The following is a 15681-nucleotide window of genomic DNA, read 5'->3' on the forward strand; positions in this document are numbered from 1 at the left end:
TATCACCAGATTGCCATGAGCGAAGGCGATGTCGAGAACACGGCCTTCATCACCCCCCATGGCATCTTCGGGTAACTTGTTATGCCCTTCGGTTTAAAGAATGCCGGGGCCACTTTTCAGCGAATGATAACCAAGATGTTCGAGCGGTTACTAGGCGACACTATGCTGGCTTACATCGACGACATGGTGGTCAAAAGCATGCGCGCCAGTGATCATCTAACTCACCTCGCTGAAGTCTTCGAGATACTCAAGAAACATAAGCTTCGCCTCAATGCCGAGAAGTGTGTCTTCGGTGTCAGCTCTGGCAAATTTCTTGGCCACCTCGTCTCCTAATGCGGTATTGAAGCCGATCCTTCCCAGATTCTCGCTATCGATCAACTCTCGGCTCTCCACAACAAGCGCGATGTTCAGCGTTTGACTGGCATGGCCGCAGCCCTGAATCGGTTTATAAGCCGTTCTTCGGACAAATGCCAGCCATTCTTTGCACTTTTAAAGGGCAGCCGACGGAGCTTCAATTGGACTGAAGACTGTGACCGAGCCCTCCAACGACTAAAGGAGTATCTTTCCAAGGCTCCACTCCTTGTCACCCCTCGGGACCGGAAGACTTGTTCCTCTACCTAGCCGTCTCTCCGCACGCTGTAAGCTCGGTGCTCGTCCGCCAGGAGGGTCGGGAGCACGAGCCAATCTATTACTCCAGCAAAATAATGACTCCCGTCGAGACGCGTTATCTACCATTAGAAAAGCTCGTTCTTGCCCTCGTCTCAGCTTCCAGGAAGCTCGCTCCTTACTTCCAGTCACACCCCATCATCGTCCTTACCGAATACCCTCTCAAGTCTCTCCTCCGGAAGGCAGATCTCTCCAACCGAATCTCACAGTGGGCCATTGAGCTTGCCAATTTTGAAATCCATTTTCAGCCTCGGACAGCAATAAAAGCCCAGGTGCTCGCCGACTTCATCGGCGAGCTTACACCGCCCAATACACCCGCATCGGCTCCCACCCCAAACACCGAGGCAGTACTCCAGGCCAACCCTAGCACAGCCTGGCAGCTTTTTCACGAAGATGTTTGGAAAATGTACGTCGATGGCGCCTCCAACAGCCGAGGCGCGGAGCAGGCGTCGTTCTCTCTCCCCCTCCGGTGTCCTGCACGAAAGCTCACTCTCCATCAACTTTCCAGCCTCTAATAACGAGGCCGAATATGAAGCACTAATCTCAGGACTCAAGACCGCCGAAGCCATTGGCATCGAAGAACTCATGGTTTACAGCGATTCCCAATTGGTGGTCAACCAACTCTCAGAGGAATATGAAGCTCGGGATGATCGCATGCGTACCTACCTCAGCGCCGTAGTCCAGCTCATTAAACGCTTCAAAGCAACTAGAGTCGAGCACATCTCCAGGGAACAAAACGCCCACGCCGATGCCCTTGCAGGGCTCGCTTCGGCATGCTCATCTACAGGACACCTTTCCATCTCCTTCAATTCCATTGACAAGCCCAGTTTTGAGCTCGAAGCGATAGATAAGGAGGTGCTCAACATAGAGCTTGGCCCGAGCTGGATGGACAAAATTGTCGTTTACCTGCGAGATGACTCCCTTCCCACTGACAAAAAGGAGGCTCACCGACTCCGAAATAAGGCCGCTCTCTTCTGGCTCAATCCAAATGGGAAGTTCTACCGAAGATCATTTACCAGCCCATATCTACTGGTTGCACACCCACACCAAGTACAAGGCATCATTGAAGAGCTCCATTCCGGCAACAGCGGTTGCCACTCCGGCGGGCGGTCCCTCGCTCACCGAGCCATTTCTCAAGGGTACTGGTGGCCGACAATGAAGAAGGATTCTAAAGAGTTCGTCAAACGCTGCAGGAAATGTCAAATGTTTGCCCCTATCATCCACCAGCCAGCCCGGGATCTTAGCCCTCTCACAAGCCCTTGGCCTTTTTCCCAATGGGGCATGGATATCGTCGGTAAGCTCCCCGTTGTCCCAGAAGGATTTAAGTTCCTCCTAACCGCCATAGACTATTTCTCAAAATGGGTCGAGGCCAAACCATTGGTAACTATTGAAGAATCAAACGTCATTCGTTTCGTTTGGCGAAATATCATTTCACGCTTCGATGTCCCTTTTGCCATTATTACAGACAACGGATGGCAGTTTATCGGACAGAAATACCGAGCCTTATTAGATGAATACGGCATCAAATGGGACACATCCACTCCGGCTTACCCCCAGGGCATTGGACAGGCCGAGGCTGCAAACAAGGCAATCTCATCCGGACTTAAGCGACGACTCGAGTCACGCCGAGGCAAATGGGCTGAAGAGCTACCCAGGGTACTCTGGGGCTACCGTACTACACCTCGGTGATCCACCAGTTGCACTCCTTTTTCCTTGGCATTTGGAATGGAGGCGGTCATCCCCCTCCAAGTCGGGCTCCCGACAATGCGTACAGAAAACTTTGATGAATCGATGAACAATGACAGCATTGCTTTGGATCTTGACTTAGCCGAAGAGGAACGTGACAACGCAAGGATCAAGCTCGCGTCGTACCAACAGGAGGTTGTAAAAGGCTACAACCGAAGCGTCCGCCTTAGATCGATCTCGTCTGGAAAAAAGTGGTGGAGAAGTCCAAAAAGCAAAAGCTGATGCCCAACTGGGAGGGCCCCTACCGAGTTCTTAAGCACCTTGGCTCAGGAAATTACAAGTTGGAGAAGCTTGACGGCTCTCCCCTTGCTAAAACTTGGAACGCAAACAACCTGAAGAAATTCTATGGCTAGCAACCTTTCGGCCCCAACGATCCATTGCTCTACTTTCTTTTAGTTTTATCTAAGTTCATTTTTTATGACAGCCTGCTCATGTAATGACAGTATCAATCACGTGTCAATGAGAACAATCTTTTCTTGCCAACGTTTGTTCTTTTTGTTTCTGTTATTTACCTTCACTCGGTTCAATTATCTATCGGACCGTTTTATTTCGACTTCCGGGGTTATGTTCTATCTTGGGTAATTCCCTCGGGCAAAACTTCCTAAAAAGTCTCCCCGATCTTAAGTGATCGCTCGAACTTGTGGTCGTTGGCTTTAAGGATACTCGGCTTTTCCCGAGCCCCTTATACCGACCTACCTATAGTCATTCGCTGCTCGGTTTGGCTGCATCCCGAGGTCCTGGCCGACCCCATCTCACCTTCGAGACCCCAGCCCAAACCCCCTAGCAGTCTTACCGACTCATGAGTTTACACGAGTTTGCACGTTACTCGTCTACTCTCCTGAGTACATAGCTGAATTACCCTATCCCGAAGCAGGGGCGTGAAAATTCAAAATTCAATAAATACTTGCTTCTGATTCCATAATTCGGTTCCTACCGACCCTCCTAAAGCAGGGGCTTCGGATTAGGTCACTTTTCCCTGAATAAACATCCTTTTTATGCTTGGCAAAATGCTTCGGTTAAACTTGTTTTACAACTCTTCAAATCTCACCGAAGCAGGGGCATCATCACCCAAGCAGCAAACTAATCATACAAGCATTTCAAAGATAACATTCAGGAAAAGAAAGCATTCATTCACAAAGCATTATGAGTTATAGTGCCAAACCATAAACAAAAAGGTACAGCTTCGGTATCGAATATTTACAAACCTTGGAACGGCAAACTCCAAATGTCCAGAGCCATCCAGTCAACTGACAATTTAAATAAAAGATTAAAGTATTTCCAAAGATACGAGGGATGGAGTTTTCCTACGCATCATCGGGAGCAGGGGCACTAGGGTCAACTTGCTTCTCGGACGCTTAAAGCCTTGGGTTCGGCACCTGCTCACCCTCCTCCTCAGGTAGCACGAGCTCTTCGGGAGGTGGCTCAGGCACGATTCGAAGCTCGAAATCTTCTGGCAGATTAAGCTTATTTACCAAGGCTTTGTGGCCGTATCGAAGCCCGTCCAAGAATCGATCTCTGAAGAGCTCGATTTCTATCTCCCGGACTTGTTTCTTATATTCCACTCCAGCTGGGTCCCAGCCTTCATCGTAGTCTTTATTCCTCGCAAACTCAACCTCCTGTGCTCCAGTAACCCTCAGGGTGTTATCGTCCTCCTCGGCTTTTGTGGCTCTCCCCTCAGCAGCTACCCGTTCCCTGTCGCACCTCTGAAAGTCGGCCAGGTAGAGGTCACAAGTCTCCCTCACCACCTTCAGATCATCCTCTCTCTGAGCAAGGGCTTTCTTCAGTTCTTCAATTTCCTGCTCTTGTGCGTTGCATCGGTCATTAACCACCAGTGCTCGAGCGCCAGCCTGCCAGCAAGAAAACCAAAGCTTCACAAAGATAGAAATTTCCAATTCAACAAAAAGGTTGTGGAATATCACAAAAACTTACATTGAGGAGGGCCTATGCGATCTCTCTGGTAATGTCCTCGGTGCAGCCCTGCACAGCTCTGGCATCTCTCGGTAAACTGCAAGACCGAAGCATCCCAAACGCCGTGCCGATATTAGAAACACTGTCGGCATGATAAATTTGGCGTCCGGCGTAGTGGCAGAATTCTGGAGTCCAAGGGAGATCCCTTGGATGGATCCAGACCTCGGTGTCGGTCTCCCCTCCAGTCTCTCCCCTCCGCTCCTCCTCCTCCTCCTCGGCGATATGAATTATTTTCGGTTCTTTCCCTTGTTCGCCGCCCCCTTCCTCATGCCAAGCCCTCTTCACTGGGCTACTCCAGCCCTAGTGACTTGTTGCAGGTCCAGAAGCAGGAGAACGAACCAGCGGAAGGAGAACCCTAACCCAGGCCAAGGTCTTGTCAAATCGAACCCCTACACTAACCGTGCAGGAAAAAATAGCAACGTAAAAGAAAAGACGAACTTTATTATGTCAAAATAATAAAGTTGGGTACAAGGAAAAGTAAAAATCCAAATTACTTGGTGAAGTAATCGAGTTGGATGCAGGAAAAGTAAAGATAAATGCTTCGCTGGGAAGACTTTGGTTTGTAAGCGCTGGACTTGATTGGTGTGTGAACCCTTTTTCTATTTTGAGAACTAGTGTTTATATGCCAAGGGTCTCCACGTTTTTGCATGCCAATGAATTTTCCGCCTTCTTTTCACGATGCCATGTGTCCCACGAACCAACTTGTTGGCAGTTTTTAGCAGTTAATTGAATTGCACACATGTTCTTCTCTAGTTATGAGTAGTTATTGGAAGCTTAGGAGAGGTAGTGGGCTTCCTTCATTTCCTTCTTTCGTGGGTACTTGATAGGAAATGGGCCATTTGACTAAGTTAAATGGCCATGTATTGAAAACTCCCACTGACTTCTTTTTTCTCATAGAATTCCACGAAATTACATTTTAACATGATAATGGGCCTCTTAAATAATAAAGGCCTAATTTTTGAGATACGAATTCCTATTTCATTAATTATGGGCTCTATTAGTCTTTAAATAATCATAGCCCATAATTAAACAACTTTGAACCCATGAATGGATTAGATTGAAATTAATCGGGCCCACTTAACATGGTCTTGGCCCAATATATCTCTATCTCATGGCCCAACATAATTAAATAATAATTAAATGGCCCTCCATCGCTTGCCCAGGACTGGGTGTCAAAATCGAGTGTAAACAATACCCCCAGGCCTTGACCTTGTTAATGGTCTACGCCTGTCAGCTAGGACAAAATGCGGTTTTTGGCAAGGCAAACGAGTCCTTAACTTTTGACAAATTAAAAAAGATTATCAGGTTCAACTTAGCCTAACAGCTTTTGAATTTCCAAGTATAGATATCTTTCAGTTGCATTTGGATTCTTCTTCATTTAATCCAAACTAAATCCCATTAAAGTTGGTATTCGAAACGGTGCCAAGGAGTCCGATCAATTAATTGGAGTACTCTATTTCATCATTGACTTAGGGTGTACACATGTCCATCAATGGAATTACACTTCTGCCGCCATACACATCCCCCAAGCCTTCATAATCATTAAGAGTCCAAAATTTTAATGAGATAACCAGCTTTTAAAAAGAGAGATAAATGGCATCTTTGAAATTTTACCGTCATCTCTTAACCCCTTTAAAGTCTAATCTCGCCTTCTCTTCTCTCTCTACGCGCATTCTGCTTCATCATCTTTTCAGACTCAAAAACCCTAAGTCGCGGTTGCCTCATCTCTCAATCTTTCGAAACCCAAAAATCATGGCTACCCATCGTGATAATGCCCCTAAGCCAAATCCTAACAGCCTTGTTGTAACGCCCCAATTTTTGGGAACGTTATTTAAGTATAATACAATTTCATAAATCATTTATTTGGATAAATTGATAATTCAGTCATTACAGATAAACAAATCTCAAGTTTTGAATTACATTTCTACTAAATTCGGAAGGGAGGGGCACTAAAGTAATCTCTACTCCTCTTGATGTCCTCCTTCTTCAGCATTCTGTTCTGCTTAAAACTCTTCCAAGCTATATTAATCTTCTTGTCTGTCACCAAAGTATGGCATAATATGCCAGGGTCACAAAAATAACACCGTGAGCAAATAAGCTTAGTAGCTAACTCCTACCCCTATATCCCTTACACTAGCAAAAATATCATATAATTTTGTAAATGAAAAATACAAAAGTTTAACATTTCATCACACAAAATCAAATCAATGTACACATAAAATCAAATCAACAAATGAAGTGTTAGTGTCTTATCAGAGTTTACCATCATTACAGCGTATCGTAATTCGTGTCATTATTTTACAAGTATCGATTCCACTTTCCATCTTATTTCCTCGAGCACTAGTTCAGCTGACCATCTTTCAGGACCTATCGGGCTCACAGGCTATGTTCAGATTTTGCCACCCAAAAGCACTGATTCTGCTGACCGTCTCTTTCAGGACCTACCGGGGTCTCAGTTTTTAATCATTTCACATTTCTCAACACACACGACACTAGTTCCACTGACCAATCTTTCACAACCTACCGGGCTCCTAGGCCACAAACGCACACTCGAGCCATGGTTCCGCCGACCATTCTTTCAGGACCTATCGGGCTCCCATGCTCACACACGCACATCGAGTCATGATTCCGCTAACCATCTTCAATGGACCTACCGAGTTCTCATGCTCACACAATCATCAACCTTTTCACAATACTTTTCGTCTTGTTTCTCGTGTCTCGTAAACATTCATCATTTCCTCGTGTTCACATTATTTTTTCATTTCCTCGTGTTCACATTATTTTTTCAAACTTGCTAAAGTTATATGATAAAATAAATTCTGATTTCATGCACAACACTTAAAACTTGTAGTATAATGAAGACACGATAATAACGGTACCCAATATTTAAATTCCAAAAGAATAATTTTATATATGATATCATAAATTCAAATTCCAACATCCAAACGTATTTCACATCAACATTGTACTTAGGTGAGTAGATAGAAGGTTTCTACCTTTCTTCCGGTGGTAACAAGCTAAGACAAGGTAGCATAAGGGTGGCGTCTCTTCTTTTGATTTTCAAAATTTTGAAACTCTAACCCCTCTCACAAAAACCTAGAGAAGGTAAAACTCACAAGTAATTATAATAAATTTTTTATTTTTTTTGGAAAGTTAAACTGTTATAACCACCAAAAAAGGAAAAAAATAGAGCAAGGGCATACCCTTGAACTCAAAACAATCAAAGAATAACAAAAATGACAAACATATCTACTAGCGTTTACATGAAAACAACAGAGGGGACACGCCAACCTTCCAAAATCCTGATATTCTCCCTAGTTCGCTCGACATTCTGCCAACCACAAAGGCAAGCACGAACATTCTCTACAATCAGGTCGAAGACACCCTACTAGGGCATCCCTTTAGCTTTGAAAATTCTATTATTCCTCTTGCCCCAGAGAAAATAGATGGAAGCTGCAAAGATCAACTTAAAAATCAAGCAATGCACTGACCTACTTCTACCATTGGCAAGGCCCCAAGAAATTTCATCCCTAAGAGGTAAAGGAGGTCTAGAAATGCTGCACTTTAGCAGACAAGGATTCCACATAGCAGCTGAGAAAGGGCAAACAAAAAAGATATGGTCATGGGACTCCTCCGACCCACCCAAAAGACACAACTTTTATCAACAATAATCCCCCAAGAAAACAATCTATCCCGAGTCAATAATTTCCCATGAAATCAATCCACTAAATCATAGCCCAACGAGGGATGTAATTCTTGAATCACATCAGATAATGCCACCTAACTTCTTCACCAGGAACTCTCAACACCTCCCAAGCAGATTTCGATGTATACTCCCCAGTAACAGTAAGGTTCCACACCACCTTATCCTCTCGATCACGATGAGGGAGTAAGTTATCTGGAGTATGCCTTATAATCTCCTGTATAATGGCATATCTTGAGCTCGAGGCCATCTCCAATAGCCATCTGCAATAATCGAACTTACCCTCGCATTCAAGGACCTGCCTAGATTAAAGACTACTCCATTTCCAAACTTAGAAAAAAGGATCCCAAGGGATGCCAATTATCCAACCAAAGAAAGGTGGACTCACCACTCCGGCCTGTCCCGGCTGTTGAGCTTTCTGGCCTCCAAAGTTCCCACTCCTTTCTCTCTGGGGTTGGAGGCATTCACGCTTGTAGTGACCCATGGCCTGACAGTTGAAGCATTGCACTGATGCCTTGTTTTGGCCACCCTTCTGTGGTCCACCATGCCCTGATACAGCCGTTTTCCATGGTTGATTGCCTTGGGTCGGGGTGAGGGTTTGGTAGGGTAGGGTCTGCGGTTGTTGTTGGAAGGTTGAGTTCGGATCGGTCCGCCGGTGTTGCCTGTCGCTTTCCTCCATCGGGTTTTGAAGTCATTTTCCTCACTCCCCAGTCGAGGAGCACACTTCACAATGCCGGTATAGGTGGGAAAAGCCTGAGCCACCACAGCTCTTCTAACGGTTGTTAGCCCCCACTCAAACCTTCTCGCCTTCTTGTCCTCAGTTGCAATGGCTGTTTGGGCGTAACGAGACAATTCCTTGAATTTGGCCGCGTATTGGGTAACGGTCATCGTTCCTTGTTTCAGGTTTAGGAACTCTTGTTCCTTGGCCAAACGAATAGGCGTGGGAAAGTACTTGTCAAGGAATAGAGTTTCAAACTCGGCAAAGGTCATGGGTTGCCTCCATCAGATCCCACCAGTAGCGAGCTTCTCCCTTCAATTGGTATGTGGCCAAAGCCACACGATCTCCATCTTGGGTGATCCCTAAGGTTCTGAGGATCATTTTGACTTCATTTAGCCATGTCTCGGCCACAACGAGGTTGATATCTCTGTGAAAAGTTGGAGGTCGACGTTTACAGAACTTGTTCATTGCCCGGGTTCGAGTCATAGTTCCATCGTCGTGGTTTTGGTTTGGGTGGTTGGCGTTCAAGGCTGTTATGAACGCTTGCAAGATCTGGGCTAGGTTGGGGTTTGCGTGAGATTGTTCTCCATTATCGTGTCCTACTCCGTTGCGTCGATTCACCATCTACGAGTAAAATTTAAAGGGGGAGTTTTAGTCTATTTAAAAATTTTCCTTTTGTAAATGGTATATCTTTCTAGAAATCAAAAGCAATTCATCATATGCAACAGTACTCTCTTAATAAAGGCAAGCTTTTCATAAATGAGCAGAAAATTACAATCATAAGCATAGAGTTCTACTATAAGGCAAGTAGACATAAGATAAGATTCCCTAATACAAGTTGAAACGATCCTACATGCTCTTACTACTCGATCTTACGGCTTACAAAACCTTATTCTACTCCGTGGCCACAACACTCTAGGGTGGACTGATTCTAAAGACTTCTCTCGGCCATATCTTGTAGCTCTTTTCGGTAGCAGTCTCTTCTCTAAGAAGACACTCACGTTCCTGCGCGAGCAGCTCATCCATAGCGAGGACGGGTGGTTCCTCCAGTGGTTCTAGGTAGTACTAGGAGAGATTCAGCATTGCAGCCTCCAATTCCGGGTTGGACATGATATAGTCGAATTGTTGCTCGAAGTTCTGCACAGGTGGTGCAGAAACTTGGGTAGGTGGAAGAGGCTCGGGGGTCATCACTAGTGGGGGTATCTCCCAAGTGATTGGGACATCATAAAGCTCCATGTCATCCTCGGATGGGAAGGTTGGTCCTGTGTACTCTGGTGTTAGCAATGACCGGTAGTTGGCCAAATCTCGTGGGGCGAAAGGTGGGCATCCTCCTTGTGGTACATTCGACATCTATATCAATAAGGAAAATTATATATTAGACTTAATGGTGTAATGAGTGGATTGCACACAAATAAATACAAGAACGTACATAAACAATGATCATATGTTAAGAAGAACACTAGTCTTTCATTACTTAATAAAACAAGTACAACATAGATGGCTTACATTAGCCTAACTTCCTACTACATTCCGATTACAACAAAAGGTCCAACCGCTTGCTAAACCTTCCTAACTAGTCTAAAAGATATCCGGGAATTCGACCCTATATGCGCCTATGTCGGTCTCGAAGGGTGGTGGGGGTACATCTCCAGAGTCGGCGGGTATGTCCATGAAGTCGGGCATAGCCCATTCTGGTGGTTCCACTTCGTAAATCAATATTCCCTCATCGTCAGATTCCCAGCCCATTGGTTCCTCCTCGGGAAACTCTTCAGGATCTTCTTCCTCGGGATCTTCTTCAGGATCCTCCTCGACTTCCTCAACCATGTTATTGGGGGGTGCTATTGGAGCTATGGCGGGGGCTACTTTGGCATCGTTTTCTTCAATTAGAAATTCCACATCATTGGGGGGTGCCAATTGGATTAAGACTGGTACTGCTTCGGCATCATCCTCCTCCTCGGGAAGTATGATGGTGCCATGTTCTTGGTAGTAGTCATGAGTGTAAGGAAAGGCATGTGGAAAGTAAAGATCTCCCACTAGTTGGTTCGTCATTGATCTTAAGGTACTTGCAAGATGGTGAGCTTCAGCTAGCAGGTTGGCTTGATAGAGATTTGGTTGGCTCATCTACAAGGAAAGAGTTTAACCTCAATTAGAAATGTTTTTAGACAAAGGTTTACTAACACTAAGAAAACTTTTGAGTTTCTAAATTCCACGTTCGATCCTTGATTTAAGTCATCATCCAATTATTCGGGAATCTCAGCTCGGTGGTACTGCCAATTTCCTACACCTTGCTTCAATTCGAAGATTGTTTTGTCAAAATTCCACACAATTTGGGACGGTAAACTTAAACTCAATTCACATTTGTGCAACGATCAAACTATCTTATGGTTCTACCCATTCTACCCATGGCCGAGGTTTTGAACCTAAAGCTCTGATACCAAGTTGTAACACCCCGAATTTTGGGAACGTTAAATAGGAAATTTCATTAAAAATCTAAATAGAGTCTGGCTCAATATTACAACATAAATCTCAAAAGAGTAATTTTATTCAAATAAGGGAGGGAACTAGGGTTCCTATCTACTGCTCCGCCTGTTCCTCCATCTTGGCCAACTCCTCGGCTCCAAAGGCTTCCAAGGTATAGAGTTCACCCTGTTCATCTATAAGATCTGACACATTATACCAGCGTCGCCACCAATATAATATGTCAGGGTCACCAAAGGTAACACCATGAGCTACAAAAGCTCAATAGAGTAACCCATACCCACTAACCCTTAACTTATGAGCAAACGATCATAAATTCAATGCTTTGCACATAGTTCATACATATTCGACAAAATAGTTAACAATGACACATCCGCATTCACTATTCAACTAACGTTGGTATCCATGATTTTTTGAGTTTCTCCTATGCAACTCCTCGTAGATCGTGTCACCAATTTCCACATTTCATAACCATATCAACATTTTCAAAATCATTTTTAACACACCCAACCTCGGTTCCGCCGTTCCGGTCTCCCGAGTATCCTCACAATGGTTCCCCCGCACCGGGTTCCCATTGGCACACTTTGCATTGGCTCCTCTCCGCAGATAACCAAGCCACACACCCAACCTCAGTTCTGTCGTTCCGGTCTCCCGAGTGTCCTCACAATGGTTCCGTCGCACCGGGTTCCCATTGGCACACAAAACACACACCACACAATGGGCTACCATGTTTGGCCACATTGTGATTTCCAAAACATTTCTCGCTTTCCAAACACACCTTTTCATTAACCACACCCTAGGTGCCATGTTTCAACGTTCTCGATTTCCGTGTCTCATTTTCATGCAACGACTCCGCGGTAGGACTTTTCACATACGTATTCATAAATCAATCATTGTAATTTTGAAACTAAACTAGCAAGATCATCTAACTCTATATTACTAATCATGCTCAAATCACCACTTAAAGCATAACGCCACATGTACAGATGCCTTTGGAGTGAAAATCACTTATGCTTCACAACAAGACAAGTAATGCAAGCAATTCATGTATACATGCTCATAACCATCTAAAGATCAAAATACGAATACTTCTATCAACGATAAGTCTTATCTTTGAAAAACCGTTCTTTCTTCCTTTGTGGGAGATTCAAAACAACACATGTTTACTAGAGTAAAAGTTGATTATTCCAACATGCTCATACTTCCATTAGCGAAAATAAATTATTAATTATTAACTATCATGCATTTCAAACCTATAGGTGATAGATAACCTTATATACGGACACTACAAGAAAAATTCAATTGGGTGACGAATGAAAATCGTCACAAATTGCATGTTTTTTGTCACAAATAATATAGGTGACGAAAAAAAATTTGTCGACTAAAGGTTGTCGAGGATTCCTACCTAGTGACGAAATTTACTTTTCGTCACCTATAATGCCTTTTGATGACGAAATATTTTGTCACCAAAAAGTGAATAATTGGTGAAATTTTTTTCCTTGCTTATTGTGCTTTTTGATGACGAAATTTTTTGTCATCAATTATTCCTTTTAGCGACGAAAAAATTTGTCACCAATGTGACACATCGGTGACGAAATTTTTCGTTGCAAAAAATGTTTTCATATGAGAAAAAAAATCATTCTTTCTTGCTCCTGCTGGGTTTCGAACCCGAGTCCAATGAGTTTTTCGCGCAAGTTCCAACCAACTGCACCAAACACACTTTTCAATAAACATTTGAAATATCTAATATATAACACATATGTTTAACATGAAAATATATTTCGAATGTAATTTTGAACCTTTAAACATTAAAATTAGCAAATTTGATAAACATGAAAGTTGTAGACAATTGAGTTATTGTTCAAACCCAATTTGAATTATCTCAATTGGAGTTTTTAGTAAAGAGTTACGTTCGAAATACATTTAGTGACAAAGCGCAATTCATAAATTTCGTCACGAAAGGTGCCCATTTGACGACGAAATATATTTTTTGTCGTTGAAAGTGTTAAAATGGTGACGAAAAATAATTTCGTCACCAAAGTTAAGCATTTGGTGACGAAATAAATATTTCGTTACTAAATTGCTCTCATTTGGCGACGAAATATATTTTTTGTCACCAAATGATTATCTTTGGCGACGAAAAATAATTTCGTCACATTTTTTAAGCTTTCGGCAACAAAAAATGTATTTCGTCACCAAATGGGTAACTTTGGTGACGAAAATATTTTTTTCATCGCTAAACAGGTATAATTGGTGACGAAATTATTTCGTCATGGAAGTTATCAAAATAGTGACGAATTTATTTTTTCGTCGCCAAATATACTCATTTAGTGACGAAATTAAATTCCGTCGCCACTTTTTCGTCACCAATTTTAATTTTTCTTGTAGTGGGAGAATCTACTTATACTTCCAATATATGGTTCTACGTTAAACGTTGAGTTTAGTGGACAAGGGACTCTACCTTTCTTCTTGGCGATTGGTCGGTTTTGAGAATAGGTCGTCGGCTTTGCGAATTAGCGGCGTAATGGCTCTGAAGTGCTTCAAAAGGAAGAGAGATGGATTTTCTCTTCCTAGAAACAACTTTGTTAACTAAACTAGGCTACTTTAAAGATCTAGGGGTGGTTTTTGGAGGTGGTTTGGTGGTATCTCTCAATAACTTCAAGAACTTAAAGAAACTTGAACTTTGGTACTTAGAACGCTTAGAATTTCTAGAGAGAAGTTGGAGCAAGGAGTGAAGGTATGAGTTTAAGCTTGAAGTGAGCTTGCTATTTATAGGCAAGGCATGTCTCTCTCCCTCTCCCACCTGAAATCTCTCTCTCTCTATATATATATCTCATCTTTTTCTCACTTGTCAAGCTTGATTGAAAGCTTGATAGGTTATGTTATGGGTTACTTGTACATCTCCCACCTAGTTTTAGGCTTGCATGGCTAGATTTAGCACTTTTAGGGTTGGTTTGGAAAGATTTTGTGGAAGAAGTAAGGATTGTACAAAGATTTAATGATTAAAGTACATATAAGGACAATGGAAGATAGATTTTGCTTGGAGAAGTATATAACCATATAGTGTAAGTGTCTAAGAAGATCATGGAAGATCAAGACAACGTACACTTCAAATCTCATCCTCTCTCCCAATCTCTCTCTCTCTCTCTCTTGTACAATGTATAAGTATGTATATATATTTGACCAAGTGTGTGTGTGTGTGTGTGTATATATATATATATATATATGGGGCAGATCCGTAGACAACCAAACAAACACCCCATCTCAGCCCTCTATTTCAAGGGCTGAGATTAAATCTCAACCCATCCTTAAAACAAATTACACGCTCCCCCTTCTCCTCCCATCTCTCAAGTCTTCTGAAATTCCACCATCCCGGCAGCCGCTCCACCTCCCTCCACTCCGACCGACGAGCTCTGCCCCCGCCGCCGACAACCCTCTCTCTCCACCGACGACCCACCACCATGCTGCCGCAGACCCACCTACCGATTTACATTCAAACCGGGACACACCAAGGTTTCTCTCTCTCTCTCTCTCTCTGACGATGATGACGACAACAACAACAACAACCGAAATCAATACAAGAAGTAGAAACCACAATAGAAATCAACCGCCTTGCCGAGAACCGAAAGTATCTTCTCGCTGGACTAATCTTTCAGGTTCTTAATTTGCCCCAGATTCTCCATCTTCAAACCCCCAAAAATTAGGGTTTCAAAATTTGGGGAAATTGCAGATTTTTTGCATTCAATTTGATTGCTAGTTGAACTTGTTTCACGTGGGCTGCAAAATCCATCGTTGGAATGGCGTGGTGAATTGGGAATGGGATCTTTGGAAAATCAACAGTGCTATTTAAATTGTTTTTGGTATATATATCTAGTGGTAAGATCCATTTCCTAAATTGGTGCTATGTCTGCATTTGCCTGTATAATTCACAGTGTATCATATTTATGAGTTGCTGATTAATAAAGAGTAGCCTATGCTTAGTTAGGTTTCTGAATCCTTAGGTGAAAGGTTGATGAAACAGAAAACGTGAACCACCAGAAGGAAAAGATTATTCATTTTCTCCTTTTTCTTTTGTAGATTTGATTTTTGCTTTGGTCTTCATCTACTTAACCTAGTGGTGGGAGCAAGAGACTCTAATCAATGAGCTACACCAAGGGTATGAGCTAACAAAGCAGGTCAAACGCCCTATTGACATCCCTCGAATCGTGTGAATTTCTGGTTGACAAGATAATCTCCACTTATGACAAAGCCCTTTCTTTTTTCCTATTGATTGCAGTTTGTGATTCTAGTTACCTACTTAACCACACTGTATACACCATGAGTTTCTTGCAGTTAATTGTGTTTGGCCTGCAATATTATGTCCTTGCCCCATTTGTAAAATACTCCTCTTTTAATTACTTAA

The sequence above is a fragment of the Rhododendron vialii genome, chromosome 11a, assembly GCF_030253575.1.
Source record: "Rhododendron vialii isolate Sample 1 chromosome 11a, ASM3025357v1".
In the NCBI taxonomy this organism is placed as follows: Eukaryota; Viridiplantae; Streptophyta; class Magnoliopsida; order Ericales; family Ericaceae; genus Rhododendron; species Rhododendron vialii.